At 38.6% G+C, this 22,739-nt stretch overlaps 1 long non-coding RNA gene across 1 annotated transcript; it reads left to right on the top strand.

Moving 5' to 3' along the window:
• The first annotated feature begins 10,030 nt into the window (after positions 1-10,030).
• LOC127430401 (uncharacterized) lies at positions 10,031-17,074 on the top strand. The gene is made up of 5 exons (XR_007895442.1): positions 10,031-10,306; positions 13,991-14,083; positions 14,208-14,285; positions 16,190-16,246; positions 16,436-17,074. It is a non-coding gene; the product is annotated as an uncharacterized LOC127430401 (long non-coding RNA).
• Positions 17,075-22,739: the final 5,665 nt, after the last annotated feature.

Genomic DNA, 22,739 nt, shown 5'->3' with positions numbered 1-22,739 from the left:
GACATGGCTTGAAATGTGTACTTGCTTTAACAGTTTCATTGAGGTTTTTGAAACCTAAACCACAAGGTCAATTTTTATAAACGGCCTAAATCAGTGGTTCTTAACTGGTGGGTCGTGGCCCAAAAGTGCATTGCAGGTCTTTTCATACAAGGTTATGGACAGCAGAAAAAAACAATGCTAAATGCAAGTTATAAAATGTTAATCATTAAATAAACTAATCATAAAATCATGCATTATAGGATTGGAAAATTAATAGGCTTTTCAACTTTTAAAAGGGAGCATAAAACACTTCCCGTACCTTTTCAACATCTCACGAGAAATCGACATGTTGCTTCCGAAAGTTCACGAACCCTAAAATCAACCCCATCCCCCAACAGACATTTACCCCCTTCAGACATCAATTCAAGCATGAACACACTTCCCTCTAGTGCTACTGATACCACGTTGTGCACACAACCTTAGAGACACAGGTTCTGGTCCAGTGGAAACCAGGAAGTACTTGCGTTCACATAAACAATTGTGATTGATTATCGCTCTAAAATTTTATTTGTAATCCACTGATGGTTAGGTTTAGGGCTAGGGTTTGGGTGTGGAGTTACTCAAATTAATAAAAACTTTTTTGACTGTATTATGTCATTTACAATTAAAAACACCACTCGCTTTTGGCGCCACTCTGGATTTTTCAAATACTGGAGCTCACACGTGCCCATACCTTTAAAACGTTCTAGCTTTGGCCATGGGGGGGTGGTGGTTCGAATTTAGGTAAGCACAGACCAGTTTCAACAGCAGAATTTCGACCTACTGTTGCTGAATTCACTGTGATTGATCTGAAGATCAATCTTTTACCATTTATGTCAAAGGCAATTTGTTCAATCATACTCTACAATATTTAGGCACAAATTCATCTTTCACTTACCAAATGAGGTAGATGCCAACATGGACTGGTTGCATGACATGCCCTCATCCTCGAAAATCATTAACAAAGCTAAGCAATTTTAAAATAAATATGACCCAGACTACATTAAACAGAAAACCAGTTCTTAACCACTGATCACGCAATGTGACTTATTTTTGTACGTTCGTATTTCTGCAGATCTACTGTATAAAGTGGTTAATAACAATTACAAATTAAATAGCTATTAAGTGTTGAAGTAGCTTGTGAGAACAATAATGGCAGGGCTGTAAGAAGCTCTGTATATGCTAGACAGTTAATTCTGTCTCGCTCAGTCGGGCGTCTCTTCCAACGACATGCAACTGCCCTGAGGGTGAATAAAGAGAGAATGACAGAAATGGAAGGAGATAGAAAAGAAAGAAAGGATGGAGGGAGAAGTCAGCAAGGAGGAGTGTATGCATGATATGCAGTGGGGTTGAAAGCTTGATGCTGATGGTTCCCATGGCTTTCCTCTAACTCAAAAAATATAAAGAACAACACACAGATAAACACACACATACATTCATACATACATTCATACATACAGTCTCCTTTCCTTCATTGAACCTTGTCCTCAGGAAATTCTACATCAGTGACTATTTGTAATTGGTCAGTTTTAGAATCCAACTCAATCAGGACTGCCAAAAATGGCCAGCCCTCAAGCTTAAGCACAGACAAAGAAAGAAGAGAGAAAGAGATAGAGATAGAGAGAGAGAGAGAGAGAGAGAGAGAGAGAGAGTAACAGAAGAGTGAAAGGAAGGGTGGGGAATCTGGAAGGTGAGGATTCTGCCTTACATCACTGAACATCTCTGAGGATTCGACTGTTTCAATTCCAACTCGTTTACAAAGGGCCATTTTCTGTTGTTTCATTGCCTACACAAGTGTGTATCTTTTCTTAATGAGTACACACTGAAATAACAACACATTTGCAAGGTAAGACCGCTTTAACAAATGGATCTTATACAGTATGTCATGTTACAGTCTCTTGATTTTTTTTTTTTTTTTTTAATTATTCAATTCGTGTTCTAATGTCAAACAAACCGTGTGTTGTATGAGTGTGTCAAAGGCAGAATAGTCAAGTGTGAGTTCAGGGATAGATAATCGAAGTAAATCAAATACCAACAGTCTCATAGACACACACACACTTTCTACACTCACAGGTAAACACTCAGTGTCATTTAATGTATAAAATACAGTTAATAGTCAGCTATGTTCTTAAAACGTTTTCCAAATGTTACATTGTGGTTGTGGGAATTTGAAAATGTCCAGTTTTTTTTTTTTTTACATGAGTCGACCATTATTTAAGTAGGCATAACATTCATGAAAATGTGAAAACTTCACTAGCCATTCTCTTCATTATTTACCTGTATGCATTTGACAGATGCTTCTATCCAAAGCAACTTACAGTGCATTCAAAGTACAATTTTTTTTTTTTTTTTTAATCAATTTGTGTGTTCCCAGGGAATTTAACCCATGACCCTGGCATTGCTAGCACCATGCTCTACCAGTTGAGCTACAGGGGCACTGTATCACTGCATCAGCTTTCATTCTCAGAAAAACACACCATAAAGAAATCTAGTTTAAGGTTGTACGAAGAGTGTTGCACTAAAAACTAAAAATCCTTACATTGTAAGAACTTTTATAGAATACTAATAACATCATAAGGATATTCTGTTAACGTTGACACAGTTTGTTCCTAACCTTTACATAACATTAGCCAAAGTTGTTGGAACGTTCCCTGTTAGTATTTTGTCCTGTATTGTCAAAAATGTAATACTTGATAGTTATTCATTTGACACTTAATGTGAATTCAGGGTATACATGTTTTATCAGTATGTTGTTTCCCTGAGAAACGAACCCATGACATTGGTGTTGCTAGCAACATGCTCCACCAGTTAAGCTAGTTACAAACAGCTAATACACTGCCTGGCCAAAAAAAAAAAAGAAAGAAAAAGTTGCCGTTTGGATTTAAATAAGCAGACACTTAAGAGCCAATGATTGGATCATTACTGCAGTGATTAATATGTTTCAGCTGACAACAATTCTTTTAACCCTAATTGATGCAGTGTGTAGATTCTCATTTCGTAAACAACTATGTCAGAAGACGTATCCTGTGGTCGTGTAAAAGAAGTTACTGTGTTTGAGAAGGGGACATTATTGGCCTGCATCAAAGAAAACAAATCAAATCAAAATCAAATCCCTTTATTGTCACTCAACCATGTACACAAGTGCAACAGTAGGTGAAAGTCTTGGGTGCGGTTCTAAGCAACATAGCAGTATGACAATAACAATAAACATCTAATTTACACATAACACAGTTTACACATATGTTACACAACACAATATACACCTAATAATATACAATATACACAAAAAAAGAAGACAGTATACAATAAAAATACACTGTACCCCCCCTCCGCCCCCCACCCCCCCATTCCAGTCTGTGGCTAATAAAGTGCAGTACCCCATAATGACAACGTGAAAGAAGTTTGTTTGAAATCTTTGCAAATTTATTAAAAATAAAAAACGAAAAACTCACATGTACATAAGTATTCACAGCCTTTGCTCAATACTTTGTTGAAGCACCTTTGGCACCAATTACAGCCTCAAGTCTTTTTGAGTATGATGCTACAAGCTTGGCACACATAATTTTGGGCAGTTTCTCCCATTCTTCTTTGCAGGACCTCTCAAGCTCCATCAGGTTGGATGGGGAGCGTCGGTGCACAGCCATTTTCAGATCTCTCCAGAGATGTTCAATCGGGTTCAAGTCTGGGCTCTGGCTGGGCCACTCAAGGACATTCACAGAGTTGTCCCATAGCCACTCCTTTGTTATCTTGGCTGTGTGCTTAGGGTCATAGTCCTGTTGGAAGATGAACCTTTGCCCCAGTCTGAGGTCCAGAGCGCTCTGGTGCAGGTTTTCATCAAGGATGTCTCTGTACATTGCTGCATTCATCTTTCCCTCGATCCTGACTTGTCTCCCAGTTCCTGCCGCTGAAAAACATCCCCACAGCATGATGCTGCCACCACCATGCTTCACTGTAGGGATGGTATTGGCCAGGTGATGAGCGGTGCCTGGTTTCCTCCAGACATGATGCTTGCCATTCAGGCCAAAGAGTTCAATCTTTGTTTCTCATGGCCTGAGAGTCCTTCAGGTGCCTTTTGGCAAACTCCAGGCAGGCTGTCATATGCCTTTTACAGAGGAGTGGCTTCCGTCTGGCCACTCTACCATACAGGCCTGATTGGTGGAGTGCTGCAGAGATGGTTGTTCTTCTGGAAGGTTCTCCTCTCTCCACAGAGAAATGCTGGAGCTCTGTCAGAGTGACCACCTCCCTGACAAAGGCCCTTCTCCCCCAATCACTCAGTTTGCCCAGGCGGCCAGCTCTAGGAAGACCCCGGTGGTTTGAAACTTCTTCCATTTACAGATGATGGAGGCCACTGTGCTCATTGGGACCTTCAATGCTGCAGAAATTTTTCTGTACCCTTCCCCAGATCTGTGCCTCGATACAATCCTGTCTCGGAGGTCTACAGACAATTCCTTGGACTTCATGGCTTGGTTTGTGCTCTGACATGCACTGTTAACTGTGGGACCTTATATAGAAAGGTGTGTGCCTTTCCAAATCATGTCCAATCAACTGAATTTACCACAGGTGGACTCCAATCAAGTTGTAGAAACATCTCAAGGATGATCAGTGGAAACAGGATGCACCTAAGCTCAATTTTGAGTGTCATGGCAAAGGCTGTGAATACTTAAGTATATGTGATTTTTTTTTCATTTTTTATTTTTAATACATTTGCAAAGATTTCAAACAAACTTCTTTCACATTGTCATAATGGGGTATTGTTTGTAGAATTTTGAGGAAAATAATGTAATCTCTGATTAGTCTCCCAAAGCATTTGCTAATGATGGGGGTCAGAGCAACAGGACGCCAGTCATTTAAGCGAGTGATTTTGGATTGCTTTGGTACAGGCACAATAGTGGACATTTTAAAGCATGTGGGGAATACAGACAAGGAGAGGGAAAGGTTGAAAATGTCCGTAAAAACACCAGCCAGTTGGTTCGCGCACGCTCTGATGACGCAGCCCGGAATGCCATCTGGACCCGCAGCTTTACAGATATTCACCCGTCGGAAGGATCGGGTTACATCCGCTACAGAGACGGAGTGATCTAACCTCTGTAGCTTTGGCCGCGAGAGCTTTGGCCGCGAGAGCTTTCTCCACGAGGGCGGTGATATTTCCCTTGAAACGAGCATAAAAAATATTTAGCTCATCCGGGCGAGAGGCAGCGGTGTTCACGGCTGACTTTTTATTCCCTTTGAAGTCCGTGATGATATTAATACCTTGCCACAATCTTCTAGAGTCAGTGGTGTTGAACTGTCCTTCAATCTTGTCCCTGTACTGGCGTTTGGCTGCTCTAATAGTTTTGCGGAGGGCATAACTGGCTTGTTTATGCGCCTCCATTTTCCCGGAATTAAAAGTGGAGGTCCGTGCATCAAGTGCCGCACAAACATCGCTATTAATCCATGGTTTCTGGTTAGGGTAAATCCGTATAGTTTTAGTCGGCATTAAGGTATTTAAAGTCCAGTTTTTGGTGTGCTATTGCAGAACCAATGTCCAAAAGTGTTTGTATATCGTAGACAATAAGGCAGACAACATCCAAGACAAAAAAACATAAGAATATTAGACAAAACAGACAAAAAACTGCAACATTGGGTTAGAGCTCGCAACGCAGCAGCCATACTCGGCGCCATCTTGAGCAAACATCTGCTAAGGAGATTGCTGAAATCACTGGAATTGGGTTAGGAATTGTACAACACGTTATCAAACCTGGAAGGATAGTGGTGAACCTTCAGCTTCGCTGAATAAATGTGGTCGGAAAAAAATCTTAAATGATCGTGATATGGAGATCACTAAAATACTTGGTGACGTCACATCATAAAAAATTGACAGTAGAACACACGGCTATGTTTAATAGTGAAAGTAAGAGCGTTTCCACATGCACAATGTGACGAGAACTTACAGGATTGGGACTAAACAGCTGTGTGGCCACAAGAAAGTCACTTGTTAATGAGGCTAATCGTAAAAAACAACTTCAATTTGCTTGGGAGCATAAAGATTGGACTGTGGAGCAATGGAAAAGGTCATGTGGTCTGATGAGTCCAGATTTATCCTATTTCAAAGCGATGGGCACATCAGGGTAAGAAGGGAAGCACATGAAGTGCTGCACCTGTCATGCATAGTGCCCACTACAAGCCTCTGGAGGCAGTGTGATGATCTGGGGTTGCTTCAAATGGTCAGGTCTAGGCTCAGCAACGTTATGCGGCAATAAAATGAAGTCAGCTGAATACCTGAATGTTCAGAATGACCAGGTTATCCCATTAATGGATTTTTTTCTTCCCTGACGGCACGGGCATATTCCAGGATGACAATGCCAAGATTCATCAGGCTCAAATTGTGAAAGAGTTGTTCGGGGAGCATGAGGAACCATTTTCACACATGAATTGGCCACCACAGAGTCCTAACCTTAACGCCATTGAAAGTATTTGGGATGTGCTGGAGAAGACTTTATGGAGTTGTTCGACTCTCCCGTCATCAATACAAGATCTCGGCCAAAAATTAGAGCAACTCTAGATGGAAGTAAATGTTGTGACGTTGCATCAAGTTTTCAAAACAATGCCATGACGAATGTGCTCCATAATCAAAGCTTAAGGCGGTCCAATGAAATGTTAGAGTATGCAACTTTTTTTGGCCAGGCAGTTTATTATACAAAAAAAATGTTATGATCTTTTAACAGGGGTGTAAAAAGTACTTGGAAATTATACTTAAGTGAAAGTATGGATACTGAGTGGAAATTTTACTCAATTAAAAGTCCAAGTATCTAACCAAAAACATACTTGAGTGAAAGTAAAAAACTATTCACATTAAATTGTACTTAAGTATTAAAAAAGTAAAAAGTAACTTTTTTTCTAGCTAGCATGAAATCAAGAGAGGAAATTGTGTGAGAGAGAATGTTGTTAAATTTGATTGGTTTGTTAAGTCACCTTTTTACTGTCTCCGATGGCATTTGCCAACCTGGTTATAGAATTATGTTACAATAACTACATTTTTGCAGAATGATTTTTATGTGGCCTGTTGTACGTAACACAGCAATTTCCTGGTGGAATAAACACTAGAGGCGCTAACAAAGCAACAATGACTTTTATCCCCTTTCACTCAAATCATAAATAAAACATCAGATTATCAGTTTATAAACACTTTTCGCTCTATTCCTCACACAATGCTATCATATGACATCTAAACACGTACTGTAGCGCATGACTTGCTTTTACGTTTGCATTACATAATGAACTACATTTAAAAGCTTGTTTAAGTGTGATCAAATTGCGTGGTAGCTCAGCTGATAGTGTGTTGCATACAGTATGCGATGCAAAGGGCTGGGGTATGAGCCCTGAAGAGCATGTGAGTCAATGTGTCATAGAAGCACCACAAAATGACGTGGTTGCTTCAGAAATTGTGTTTTTCATCTCACATTTGCTTTTTATGGCACTGTCAGTTAGGCTTAGTTTTAAGGATTAGGATAGGGAGGTAGTTTTTTTTATTATTATTTAAATGTTGCTGGTTTAATAGTAATTATTATAATTAAAAGTTGCCTAACAACAACAACAAAAATAATACAGCAAATAGGGAGTAAAAATTCATAGAGATTATTTAACTATGAAGGCAAGTGTAGAAATAAATGACATGTACACATTTAATTACAAAAGCCTTTTGTTTTTATATATATATTTGCAACATGAATGATCATTTCTGACTTCATAACTGTCTAATCTGTAGAAGTAGCAGGCGTTTAGAATAAAGTTTAGGACAAGAGCTGTCAGTGTTTCTCACTTCGTGCTTTTAGTTTTTAACGAATACATCACATTCAGTCAGACGGTCACATATGGTCTATTCGCACAAATATTTCAGCATATCTGAAGCTCAAATCAGATCCGAAATTCTGCCTCTGCAGATGGTCGGAACTCCACACAGCTGCTGTGCGAAACTCCATTTGAAATGACTGACCTCTGGTCTGTCATCTATCGTTTGTTGGATACAGTGAAAAGGCGGCTTCAGTCAAGTAAAGGTGGCTCTACACTAGCAGACTCAAAACAACTAGTTTTGGCAGAGGGTGTCACACATGCAGACTGTTTTGCTGAGATCTCGCTCTCTTCAGTCAGAGGTATGACACACTTGCCGATTAAAAATGGTGGAGGGGTGACACATAACGACTCACCGCAACTACCCCTCTCTGATCTGTGTCACGTGGAGCTCGCCTAAATAACAACATGAGTAAAATTGCAATTGCAATAGAGTGACTTGCTAAAACAGTTACAATGTTGCATTTTCTTCATGGTTCGGTTGGCTTTCACAAGGTTATATTTTAAAATGCACCAAAACTGTAAAATGTCCATCAAGGTTACTTTTATACCTGATTAATTGATTTTGCATTATTTCTGCAGAATGACAGAATCACTATGGATTTTAATCAGAGTTTGTGATGACATGCAGCTGAGTATGATAAAAAAAAAAAAAATTCCGATCAGCTTGTCATCTTGTCAGTTCTTCTCAGTGACAGAATGATTTTTCAAAAAAAAAAAAAAAAAAAAAAAAAAAAAATTTTTTTCAGTGCTTGAAGCTATTAACTCAGCAGGGAGTCCCAATGGTCAAGTGAGTAACACCATCTGCTGAGAGGTGCTAATGGGCGCTCTGTATCCCTCTACCAGGCCAGTGATTGTTAATAAAGCTAACACCTGAAAATCATTGTAAAATGCTAGTGTAGAGCCAGCTTAAGATGAAAGAAAATGATCTGCAAAAATATAATGAGTATTTTTCAAGTATAATTAAAATTTTAAGGAGTAAAAAGTACTATTTTTTCAAGTTTTATTTTTAAGTATTCCATTTAAATTGAACTCGAGTAAAGTACAAATCCCCAAAAATAATACTTAAGTATTTTTACTCAATTACTTTACACCCCTGTGTATTAAACAGTGATTCTAGGCTTGGCTGACACTGTATCTGACATAATGACAAATGACTGCTTAAAAGTTCTACTTAAATGTTGAATTGACACAAAGAGAAAGTTCACTTCTCTGAAGCTGTGTAATATTGTAAATCTTACTTTTTCTATAATGTGCATCATCCAAATCATGGTCATGCCATCTCAAAATTACATGAATAAATTAAGATGTCACTTGATGTCTGCCTTCTAAACCTGACAGACTGCACAATGACTAAACTACACTGTAAGATAAAATTCAAGATAACAACAACTCAACATTAAACACATTTCCTGTCGTCTATTAGATTGTGAGAGTGTTCAAGTTCCTTCCTGACCCAAACTACGATAAAAATCTCCTGCAAGTCTTTCTAAACATTTAACATTTTTAAAGTTTGTGCACACCATGCTCAAATCAGATCAGAAATTAATCACTTGATTGTATTTGACTTGGTTTATGCAACGTAATTGTCTTTCATCCTTATAGTTTACTTGACTATGAATTACTCATAAAAGAAGAAGCAAAGGACAAGACAAAGGGTAAAGTCAAACAATGCAAATGATTCAGTGTAATCACAAAGGTTCAGGCAACATGAATGAGTCAAGGTAATCATTTTCCAATACTTATATGAATCAACTCAATAGCTTGTTTAAACTGCAGTGTGGGCAGTTCCTAATGTTCAAAGTTTCAATAGTCTTACTTATTGAAAGATGAAAAATCACATTTTGATACAGGGGTCCTTGTAATTTAAATCCACCATGGAGGGACACTGCCTGCCACATTCATTCCTTCATCTGTCAGGCTCCTGGTACTGGCTTGTTACCATGGCAATACCATCTGGGGATGCAATGGAGAGAAATGAGTCCTAATTGGCCTCAGTCCTGGGTGGGATTTTGAATGGCTGCTTCCACAGCACATTTTTTTTTTTTAATTACACTTAAATGCTGATTATTATGGATGCTTTTTCTGTGGACATACATCTATCTCACTCTCATAGTCTCTCAATTGCTAGCAAATACACACACACACAACAGACACTCACCTTTCATATGCTTTGTGAGGACTGATGATTTGATGATTCACCATCTGCCATCTGCTGCTGACAACTCATGTCTGAGGTCAGACTAACCTCAGTCTGTGAAGTGCTGCTCTCTAATACTATTTAAACAAGGAGAGTATTTGGAAGTTTACATACACTCCATTCTCATATTTCTAGTGCACATTTCAAAAGAATTTAACCTCCCTTTCTCTATTATGTAGAGTTTTGCACAGTTTACTCTCTATCCATTATACAGTGCTGCTCTTTGCTTCAGGACCCAGATTTGACATCAGACATCAAAAGGTGACCAAAGTACCAAAATTGTTTATCATACAAAACTAAACAAAAAAGTCCTTAAAATCAAACAGTGAAATGTATTAATATTACCATGGCATGAACTGCACAGCCCCAATAATATGCAAAAGTATACATGACATACAATAGGCTGAATTGTAAAATTGGAAATTTTTAAATGCATAAAAACAGCAACTGTGTGATTTACATTACAGTCTTTATACATAGTAAGAGTGTTTGGTTTCTAAATGTCTTTTGAATTTTTAGTCATGCTTTTAGCAGCCAATAATTCACTACACCAGAAACACTTTGGTCGACACAATGTGTTTACTCTTATTTGAAATGAACCTGTAGTTACGCTGCATTCCATTCAAAATCAGAGATCTCCAACCATATAAAGGCATTCTTTTTCCTGATGCTATGAGGATGACATGTAAACAAACAAAACTGCAATCCTTCCATTAGCTTAGCAGGTATTCAGTTATCACCAGAGATGTCTCTTAGCAACCACATTGATAAACAATGCAAGCATTTGTTGTAAATGTGTACAATAAGAAAAAAGCAGTATAAGCATGTAATGCAGCAACTTTGACACATTGATAGGTATTATTACTCTTTTTTTTTCAATTAACATTTTTATTGAGTCATAGACATATAACAAATAAAAAACACAACATATATACATTGATTCAACATTTAACATTTAACCCCCTAATACCTCTCCCCCTCCCCAATCACCAACCCCACCCTGACCCCCAACATACACCCCTGTGGTCACAAATAGAATACACACAAAAAAAAAAAAAAAGAAAGAAAAAAAGAAAAAGAAAATATAATAATCATATATAATTAAAAATAAACATCTGTCTCCACAGCCCCTCCCTGTAAATCTCCCCAAAACACTAAGTAAATGCCCCACTTCCTATCAAACAAATTCCGAACCCCCAGCCTTCTGCTTGACATCTCCTCGAAAGCAGCCACCCTCCCCATCTCCGCACACCACTCCAGAAATGAGGGCGCTCCATCCGACTTCCATCCCCTTAAAATAATTTGCCTGCCAATCATAATGCTGGTCAGAACCAGATTCTCTTTATACCCCGAATTTATGACCGCCCCATCGCCCAAAATACAGAGTCTGGGACAGAATGTAATTTGAGTGCCCAAAACGTCACATATAAAACTCTGAACCTTCAACCAAAATTCTTGGATCTTAACACACCCCCAAAAAACATGGGCTGTGTCTCCATCTTCTGACTGACATCACCAGCAGGTGGGTGTGTCTTTAAGATCAAGCCTATACAATCTAGAGGGGGTCCAATAGAATCTTTAATTGCATAAGGCGAACCCTTTATTAATAGGTATTATTTAATAAAAGTGAAATTTTTTCATTAACTTTATACATCTCCCTGAGTGCCAACATGTTTGCCTGACGTCATGCACCCACAATGAGTGAAATCGGAGTTGAACATTTCTGCACAAGTTTCCAAGCTGGAAGTTTGACTTAAAGGTGTGTTCCATTGCACTATTCCTAATAGGAAGTAGGAAAATGTGGATGATGAGATTAACTTCACTGCCAACATCTCATCAACTTCTCGGTCTTGCAGGTTCATGCTTTACAACATCAGGAAGATCAGACCTTTCCTGGCAGAATATGCAACACAGCTCCTGGTCCAAGCTCTGGGCATTTCAAGGCTGGACTACTGTAATGCCCTGTTGGCAGGCCTCCCGGCTAGCACAATTAAGCCACTGCAGATGGTCCAGAACGCTTTAGTGCATCTGGTCTTCAATCGGTCAAAGAGGGCTCATGTCACCCTTCTCTTGAATTCACTCCACTGGCTACCAGTAGCTGCCTGCATTAAATTCAAGGCTTTGACTCTGGCCTTCAGGACAGCCAATGGAGCAGTGCCCTCATACTTCTATTCACTCCTCCAGGTCTATGTTCCAACTAGCTCTCTGCAGTCAAAGAACAAGTGGCGCCTGGTTGTCCCGTCGCAAAGGGGCACAAAGTCTATTTCACGATCATTCACTTTCTCTGTTCCTCTGTGGTGGAATGAGCTTCCAACCTCCACACGATCTGCTGATACCATCTCAGCATTCAAGAACCAGCTGAAAACACATCTGTTCAACGAGCACTTAAATAGTCCACACTAAATGCACTTACTATTTAACAATAATTTTAAAAAAAAACTATTCTTGTCTGTCTCTTTCTTCTATTCTAGCATCTATACTACTCCAGCCACTTTGAGAGCTTGGCAGTGCAATATTGCAGATATTGTTGACTTTTGTATGACAAATTACAGATAAAAGCATCTGCTAAAATGTAAATGTAAATGTGTTACAACAGTAAGTCACAGTTTGCAAATACCACACAAATGAATGGGAAGAGCTTTAAACTGACACCTACCTCTAGCAAAATTGTCAATCTCTTATAAAACAGCAATTTTATCGCAGTAAACTCCACACATAGTTCATTCTAAAAGGATTCTTTAGTGTAAAACATGTTGAAGATTAGCAGACAGGCAGTCAGTTAATTAAGTGATGAGCTGTTTTCTCACAAAAGTAGTTTATTCAGAACACTCAAGCATCTCTTCCATAGACATAAAAAAAAAAAAGGCCTCTTCTCTCTTTGCCAGTGTGCTGCCATAGAATGCCTATGGGACCACTGTCTTATGCTATTTTATGCTAATTTCGAAGGGTCCTCCTGGTAGAAGGACTCCAGATGAAAGTTCTGCTGATGAAATCAGTCTGTGCTTACAGAAATTTAAACCACTGCCCCCAGAGGCTGAAGCTGGAAGTGTTGTTAACTAGTTTCCAGGTGAAATGTCCACGGGGTGGCGCCAAAAAGCGAGATGCAGTTTTAGTTGTAAATGATGCAACATGGAAAGGCAAACAATTTTGATTTGATAAAAAATGTCTGATCGGGGAAGGCACTTCGATTCAGGGTCGATTGGGTTAGAGCATACGATTTATTCCTGTTCATTATATCAGATAATTTGCTACTAATAAAATAATTTATCATTACTAATAATCTGAAATACAATTCCTCTAATACAGTTTATTATCCTAACTGTAGGAGTTTGCAGTTGGGCTAATTTACAGGTACAGTATGTATAGTGCGCGGCCATAGGTTTGGGTTTAAAGTCATTTTACAACAGCTTTGAATGCAGCTTGTCCAATCAATAATTAGAGTCAGAACTATCTGTTTTATATTATACAGCAGTAGCGGTTGTAGCTTGTATGGCGCCCTGGGTGAAACCCCCTTCAGCTTTTGGGTTATGCAAATGTTGCATTGTGTTGATATGCAGTTTCCAGGGAGCCATTTTATGCATTTGCAATGTGCCTTTCCGGCTTCACTTTTGCCTCACAAATGGTGTCTCAATCTCAGCTACACCTACCTTTTTATGGGATTACTGCCAGAAGCAATTTAGAATAATTTTGTTTGGTGACAAATATTCTACAGACATGGCAGAAAACGTGATGAAAATGAACCAGCATCTCTAACAAAGACCCTCGCTTTACTGAGCAGCCCCATAATCTCTAAGGGCCGATTACTGATACATTTTGACACGATAACTTCCTATCAAAAAAACTGAAAGATAGTCTGAAATGAAATGCTTCTTGCTGTATTTTTTTTATCACAGTTTGCTTTGATTCCATAATGAATTATATTGTTCTTCTTTGTTATATTTGCAGGGAACTGATAGTGTTGACTACATTGCCTAGGGAAACAGCTGATTTACCATCTCGACGGATCAGAGCTGAGACATGGAGAGGACAGAGAATAAAGTATGTAGAGAATGAGCCAACTGCTCAAAGTATCTCACAAAACAGTGAAAATGATAAAAGGCATAGATATTCAAATGCTACATGTTCCTGGGCTAAACCTTTATCTTATGTTCATTCCCCCAAGGTATCCGCAATCTCTCCACAAAAACAGACAGTCAAAAATAGGTCCAAGTCCACAGATGAGGTACAGCAAGCCAAAAAGGTAATGGACACAGTTCGGATCCAATGTAACTGTCTGTACTGCATCCAATGAATACCATTATAAACGCAACAACCCACAGGCTACTATGACCCATATGTTCCACACTCACATCTTTGAGATGCTAATGACATAACATTACTTGTGCCTGAAAGGGGGTGATGTCTCTATTGGTAAGAGCAGGATTCTGTCATTTCATCATTTTTTACAGCTGTCCAGCACCATCTAGTGATGTTGTCAAATAATGTGTGTGTGTGGGTGTGTGTGTGTGTGTGTACTTAACTAAAGTTTGGGGACAAATTTGTTCCTCAAAGTGAGCTAAATTTGACAAAACTTTCCATTTGGGACATTTTAGGACATCTTCATTTAGAAATATTATATATATTATATATATATATATTATTTTTCTAAATGAAGATCTCTCGTTAAACATTAAACGTTAAAATGTGACGAGACTGCAGTATACCAAACAGAGTCGTGTAGCGCGGGCAAGTCATTCAGTTAACTGCGTGAAACACGCCCGCTTTGCTTCAGTCAGGCTGCATGACAGCCTACACTCCATGTTTCATTTGTTTCTTTTTGCTTTCAGAACAACATGTGATGTAATAAGGACAACACCACTATTAATCCTTGAGATTTTGCATACAGGTACACCCTTAAACCATGGTCACTTTCAAAATGACATTAAAGAGAACGATTAAAAGAGAAAATATAAACCCACATCGTGGGGTTCAAAAATCAGAGTCTATTCAAAATATAAATTAAAAAATATAAATGAAACCTGGGAATAAAGTTTTTGGATTTTGCAGGTGCGATTCACCAAAAGGGTCTAAATAGTTGATCGGCTTGTGATGCGCGAATGTCTCGTCACACCTTAATAGTGTTTAATCTCCCATTCAGCTCATGAAATCAGGTTGCATGATCATGAGGAAGAATTACCTCAAGATCCCCCAAGATGTCCCCAAACTGTAGTTAAGTACACACAATGCAGGTGCGAAAAACTTCATATAAGTAAAATAGCCTGCTCCTCGCTCGCTGTTGCTTACCTGCTAGTAATTACCCCTCTGCGTGATTTTGAAAAATGTATGACATAATATAAGAAATATTTAAGATTCCACACAATTTTGTAATCAGTAATCAAATAAGCAAATTTGTGACATTAACTGTGCTAACTCATTTTGTACAAAAGGACTGGTTTTCTTTCATTAATGCACTTTCACAAGATGCTCCGTGGGGTGTTGACACAGCCATTGACCATGAAAATAAAATAAAAAATAAAATAAAAAAATGGCACTCCATGTCAAAAAGGTTGCTGACCCCTGTTCTAGAGACTGTTGTGTGTGAAAATCCCAGGAGATCAGCAGTTACAGAAATACTCAAACCAACCCATCTGGCACCAGCAAGTGTTGTTAAAAGTACCCATACTTTGGTACCAAGTCAGTACTGAAATAAAAAAAAAAGATGTAACGATCAGTGGCGGATTTAGGCATGGGCGACATGGGCAGTTTTCGAGGGCGGCATCTTGTGGGGGGTGGCACGAGGCACCCACACAGACCCTCCCCCCTCATGTTTAAAATTACTTAAATGAATTATATTTTAAAATTACACATAGTTATGTCTACATGATGGGGACATATGGTATAGGCACAACCTGAAATCACCCAGCAGTCCCCATTAGGAAACCAGCTTAGTAAACATACCAAATAATGTTCAAAAATCTAAAAATCCAAAAAGGTTTCTGAAGGTTAGGTTTAAGGGTAGGGGTGAGGGTTATGGCACAAACAAATATATGCTCAGTATGAAAACATTAGAAGCCACTGGACATCCCCACCATGCCAGAAAAATGAATGTTTGTTTAAAAATTCTCTTATTGGATTCTGATGTCTGTTTTTGACCTCCCGCCACAGGCCTTTCACACACCACAGAAATCTCTCCCGGCTAAACCAGTGACTGAGAAACTAGAGGTAAACATGAAATCATTGATTATGGACTGCTTTTATAGCTACACTTTGAAACAAATAGATAAAAGTTTAGACCAAAGACGAGACAGTTCTGCTTTTGCTGTCAGAGCCTCTTTATTATTTGGTGCATGTTTGTGTGTGCTGTTTAATATCTTTAATTATGCTGTATGTAAAGATTTTTATATTTTATAGGAGACCTCAGAACTGAGTGCCTCTCTGGAGGAGATCAAATGATTGCTGGATTCCAACTTTTGGGGTTTTGAGACTTAGATTAACTGGAATTGTGAGGAACAGAATGGATTGTTCAGTGTGTCTGTTTATACCATTGTGACTTTTACTCAGTTTAGTTAGCAGAATCACAGGTGATTTGAAGGAAAATTGACAATAATCATGTGTTGCTTATTTCATTTGTATGAGTCTGTTAATGTTTATGAAATAAATGCAGATCACAGTGAATTGTGTCTGTTGATGTTGTGAGCCAATGTCTAGTTTAGTGTTGACATGTGTAGCTAACTTCGTAGTTAGACATTTGTGATGGCTATTGAGTTACAACTCTTCTTTAGGTACCTTTGTGACCCTAGACAGTAAAGTAGGAAGCTGTAGAAGATGAGGGCCATTTTCTTATTCCTCTGTAATATTTTTTCTCCTGTTTTTGTAATAAGTTAAGGATTTAGGGAAGTTTCTTTGTATTTTGGTTTATTTTTATTTTCTTGATTATGAAAATGTATTTTCTTCCAGAGAGTTGGATTGTCTTTTGTTTGTTATTTTAGCCAATACTCATCTCTGAAGTTTTTGCTTCTTTCTTTTGCTGTTCAATTTCAATAAATTATGACCAACAGCTTACTTTGTCTGCAGTGTCACATTTATGTTGTGTCCTTTCACCTAGATGGAATGTAACAAAGTAATATGTAATAGATACAAACAATTAATGGAATAGTCCGGATTCAATACAAGTTAAAATCGAGGTTACAGTGAGGCATTTATAATGGAAGTAAATAGGGCCAATGTTTAGAGGGTTTAAAGGCAGAAATTTGAAGCGGATAATTTAAGAAAAGCTCTTAAATTCAGTAACACTTTATAATAAGGTTCCATTCATTAGCATTAGTTACTGCATTAGGAATCATGAACTAACAATTAACAATATACTTTTCACAGCATGTGATAAAAACTGTTGTTCATTGTTAGTTTATGCTAGTTCTTATTGAATTAACCAATGTTAACAAATAAAACTTTTGATTTTAAAAATGCATTAGTATATGTTGAATTTAACGTTAACCAAGATTAATAAATGCTGTAAAAGTATTGTTCATGTTAACAAATGTTAACTTATTTGAACAATTAGAACCTTATTGTAAAGTGTTAGCATTAATTATTTAGTTAAAACTTGTGTGTTATTTGAGCTGTAAAGTTGTTTACAGCATTGTCATCATGGCAACAAAGTTTTTGCTGTGATACTGGACTAAGCAGCTGTTGTTAGCCAGGAGAATGTTCTGCACTTCACTGAAAATTAAGGTAAATCATTGACTGGAAACAGACAGATGCTGAGAGTTCTCAACATGAGCTTTCAGCTGCTCAAAAGTATTTCAGCTTATTTTGCACTCAAAATGACTGCTGCCTGGATCATTAGTGCTGTTGCTCCATTGTTATTTCACCAGTCAGCTCACTGCATGAGAACTGATTAATTTTGAAGGCCAGAAACACACCGATCCAGCCACAAAGCAGAATGCAGTGGACCAGGGCTTGAGAATTGGAGTTTCATAATGATGTGCAGACAGTGACATTTTATGTCACACTATTTAATGAATCAGTTCTGTCAAACCTTTCATTTCCTTGTTCGTGGGTGCACGTTTGCCTGCTGACCAATGTGTAAATTAGAGGAATTTTTAGGGTGAGTGGGTACATGTGAAATGCTATTTCTATTGTATTCACAGTGTTGAGAGATATTTTATTGTTGTAAATTTGTGACTTATTTCTGGGAAAACAAATATTTATCAAAATATATTAATAAAAACAATGAGAAACATCTGGAGAGGATAAATGAGAATTACAATTATGTATTATGTACATATGGTTTTGCAAAAGCATTAAGCCGCTAATTAAGTGAGAATGTAAGGGAAATTGTTTTTTAATTGGGCTGGATCTAGTAAGTTATTTAAAAAAAACATTAAAATGTATTACACCTCTACCATGATGAAAAAATTTAATTTCTGAGTTTTAAGTCATTTAGTTCTTTTTTTCTGGGGCTTAAAGTAAAAAAAATAAATAAAAAATAATAATAAAACAATTCTACAGTAAGAGGTAAAACAACTCGGAGACAAGAAAAAAAAAACTGAAATTATTGAAAAAAATAATTCTGGGTTAAGTAGTCTGGAATAATCTTTTATTATTTATTTTTTTAAAAACATAACATTTTTTTAAAAAAAATTTTTTTAATTAAATATAATTAATATTTGAGAGATTTTTGCCCAACAATTCAGTCAGGTGGTGTAACCAACATGCAGGTAACCATTCTGTTGCCATATGAAAAAAAAAAAAAAAAAAAACATGGGGAGTAACCCTAAGAAAACTTCTTTATATTCGTGACTCAAATATTCATGATATTTGTCAAAAAATATGTTTGAAACCTTTTTTGAAAATTCAAACATATAAATTCAAAATGCAAGGAAAGTATTTCAATACCTTTTATTTGATGGTTACACCACTTGACATTTTTTTTTTATTCATTAAATCCATTTTTTATTTTGAGGAAAATGTTATATATATTTTTTTAAAACTGTATGAAACCAACTTGGACACAAATATTGCATTTCTATGAATTTAATACATATTTTTAAACTGTATTTTTTTACATTAATTTTAATTTACTGATTTGTCAATGATTCTTGTCTATTTATGCAGTGTTTACAAGTTATGCATTTATGTATCAGAAAATATGAAATATAATTCCAACACTTGGTGTCCCACCATCCATTCTCTAGACCCAAACATGAGCAAAGCTTTATTGAACAGCACATATCAACATGCTCTGTCACAGCAAAGGCATCCCAAAAGCTTTAGATCATCTGAAGCTTTAGACATTTTAGCAAATTAACAACTTTTTTTTCCATATGATTTTCTATTTTACAATTTAACTATGCAGTGCATAATGAGGGACTTTGACCCCAAACAGAGATGCCGGGTATAAATGAAGCCAAATAAATGCATAGGCCTACACACACAGCCAGATGAGAAGAACATCACAGGTGTGTATTTAGAAAAATGTATCAGTTTACACTATTGTGCACTATTCTTATTAACCATGCAGTTCTCGTTATCTCAAGTGCTGCATTTGATTTTGCTCCCACAATTGTTCTTAGAATCAAGACAGTGATTGTAAAGACTGTTATTTGTAATCAAGAGGATGAAGCTCTCTGGAGAGAGAGAGAGAGAGAGAGAGAGAGAGAGAGAGAGAGATGGGCTGAGCAACATGGTTATGGAATTCTCAGTTTTAATATTTTGGAACATAATTAACTTGAGTTCTTAATGTATAGTTAAGTCTTGAAAATCTGGATGAGATTCAAGCTTTTTCATAAAGAGACTCCTAATTTAATGGCGTCAGAATGCCTCAGAGTTGTAATAAAGCAAAAATGAGAATTTGAAAGCTATTTCCTTTCCATGATGCTTAATTGCAGAAAGTATTAATGAGGGAATTGAATAATTTTTTCCCCCTCTTTCTGACTGCAAGGGAGATAATTAAGATTGTTGGACAGCATTATGCCTGAGATAGTTTTTGTTATATTTTTTATAGTTGTGGTTATATACTTATATATATACTTTTTTTCTTTTTTCTTTAAGATTAATGGTTCCTATATTAAGTTATCTTGCTGAAAAGTGAAGGATCAATTAAAAAGAAATTATTAGAAACAATTTGTGGTATTACATTTTTAGATAAAAATAAATAAAACGTTATACTAAGAAATATTTTTACCTTGTTTTTGTCTGTGGGCAGGGGTGGATGTCGCTGTCGCTGTCCTTTTCTGTATATCGCTGCCCCCTGCGGTATATCGTGGCGCCATTTTGTGGCCCGTTTTGCATAATGCGGCGGCCCATTTCAGCTTATTGCGACCCATTTGGCCCCGTTTCGCAGCCGGCCCATCGGGAAAAGTCCCGGTTCTCCCGATGGCCAGTACGCCCCTGTCCGTGGGGATCCATGGCATCAGATGACATCACCTGAGCCATAGAAGAAGGGCTATTTTACCTGTCTTACAACATTTTAGACCAGACCATGAAACATCAGGTGAGCTGTGTTTTTCACCAACATTTGATTGATATAAGATCTGTTTGAGTATGGGGCCTAATATAATGTAATATAATATAACATTTTTATGTGACTTTCTTTCATGGAACACAAAAGGAAATGATAGGAGGAGATGCATGATAGTCTCAGTCACTCTTCGCTTTCATTGAATCCATTTATTAGATACAATATAAGTAAATGGTGACTGAGGCTGTCTTTCTGCCTAACATCTCCTTTTGTCCACAGAAGAAAGTCATACAGAACAACATGAGGGTGAGTAAATAATTGCTGAATTTAAATTTTTGAGTGAACTTTACCCAGCTGAAAAAAAAAAACAGCCTAAGCTGGTTTGATGGTTTTAGCTGGTCTCCCAGCCCGTTGTCTGTTGGCTGGTTTTAGAAGGGTTTTGATACATTTTCAGCTAATTAAAAATTGACAGTCTTTTTAAAATTGTCAAAAAATTTCAAGATTTAAGATGGAAAATCTTAAGTTCCCCTTCTGTCACTCACTCGACGTTGTGTCGATGTAGTGACACTAGGGGTCGCTCTTGGGAGCCCCAAACACCTCTGATCTTTGAGAAAAGGCCAATGAGAATTGGCGAGTGGAATTTGCATGCCACTCCCCTGGACATACGGGTATAAAAGGAGCTGGCTCGCAACCACTCATTCAGATTTTTTCTTTGGAGTCGAGCAGTTGTGTGTCAGCGAGCTGAATTCCACTGCCGGTCCATTCACCTTGAAGAAGCGTATGCTGTTGGATATACGGCGCATTCCAGCGGCTTTCTCTCCTTCTGCATGATTAGTGCAGAGTATGCCCCTGGGTGCTTCGACAGTGCTAAAAAGAGTATATATTTCTGCAAAGAGTACATTTTCTCTATTAGAGCAACACATTGATATGAACGTCTTTTTAAAGATGCCTTTCCGTCTTTGTGTGATTCCTGGATGCGGCCTGGAATCACGTGTCTGGGGCACTGAGGCAGTGTTCGTGGATGGTTCATGTTCTTATTGCGAGAACATGACCATGGCAATGTTGCGGTCGCGGCTTTCCTTCCTCCAGGGGAACTGCATCTGTGCCCACTTCACCTCAGTGCAGGGCGAGAATGCCGCCACCCTGTGTGTGGAGATTGCGACCCTTCTGCGCAAGGGCGCAATAGAGCCTGTCCCTCCAGCCGAGATGAGGAAAGGGTTCTACAGCCCTTACTTCCAAAGAAAGGTGGTGGGTTGCGGCCAATCTTGGAGCTGCGAGTTCTCAACCGGGCCTTACACAGACTCCCGTTCAAGATGCTGAGGCAGAAGCACATTTTGGCATGTGTCCGGCATCAAGATTGGTTCGCGGCGGTAGACCTGAAGGACGCGTACATTCACATCTCGGTTTTACCTCGACACAGACCCTTCCTACGGTTTGCTTTCAACGGCCGTGCGTATCAATACAAGGTCCTTCCCTTCGACCTGTTCCTGTCCCCTCGCGTCTTCACAAAGGTCATAGTGGCAGCTCTTGCCCCGTTAAGGGAAGTGGGCATCCGCATACTCAACTACCTCGATGATTGGCTGATTCTAGCACACTCTCGAGAGTTGCTGTGTGCACACAGGGACCTGGTGCTCACGCACCTCAGCTGTCTAGGGTTTTGGGTCAACTGGGAAAACAGCAAGCTCTCCCCGGTTCAGAGCATCTCTTTTCTCGGCATGGAGTTAGACTCGGTCTTGATGATAGCGCGCCTCACAAGTGAGCGTGCACAGTTGGTGCTGAACTGCCTGAAGTCATTCAGGCGGAGGACAGCGGTTCCACTGAAACACTTTCAGAGGCTCCTGGGGCATATGGCATCCTGGCGGCGGTCACGCCGCTCGGGTTGATGCATATGAGACCGCTTCAGCACTGGCTTCTGACTCGAGTCCCAAGATGGGCATGGCACCACAGCACACATCGCGTGGCTACAGACCTTGCATTTCTGCGGGCAGGAGTCCCCCTACAGCAAGTATCCAGGTGCGTCATGTTCACGACAGACACCTCCAAGTTAGGCTGGGGTGCCGTGTGCAACGGGCACGCAGCCGCTGGCTCCTGGACAGGACCGCAGCTGTATTGGCACATCAACTGCGTCGAGTTGCTGGATGTACTACTCGCCCTGCGGAGGCTATTGCCATTGATCCGGGGCAAGCACGTGTTGGTCCGGACGGACAACACAGTGACGGTAGTGAGTATAAATCACCAAGGAGGCTTACGTTC

This window comes from Myxocyprinus asiaticus, chromosome 40 (assembly GCF_019703515.2).
Source record: "Myxocyprinus asiaticus isolate MX2 ecotype Aquarium Trade chromosome 40, UBuf_Myxa_2, whole genome shotgun sequence".
In the NCBI taxonomy this organism is placed as follows: Eukaryota; Metazoa; Chordata; class Actinopteri; order Cypriniformes; family Catostomidae; genus Myxocyprinus; species Myxocyprinus asiaticus.
Note: the sequence above shows the minus strand (reverse complement) of the source record. Positions and strands in the feature narration are given on the sequence as shown.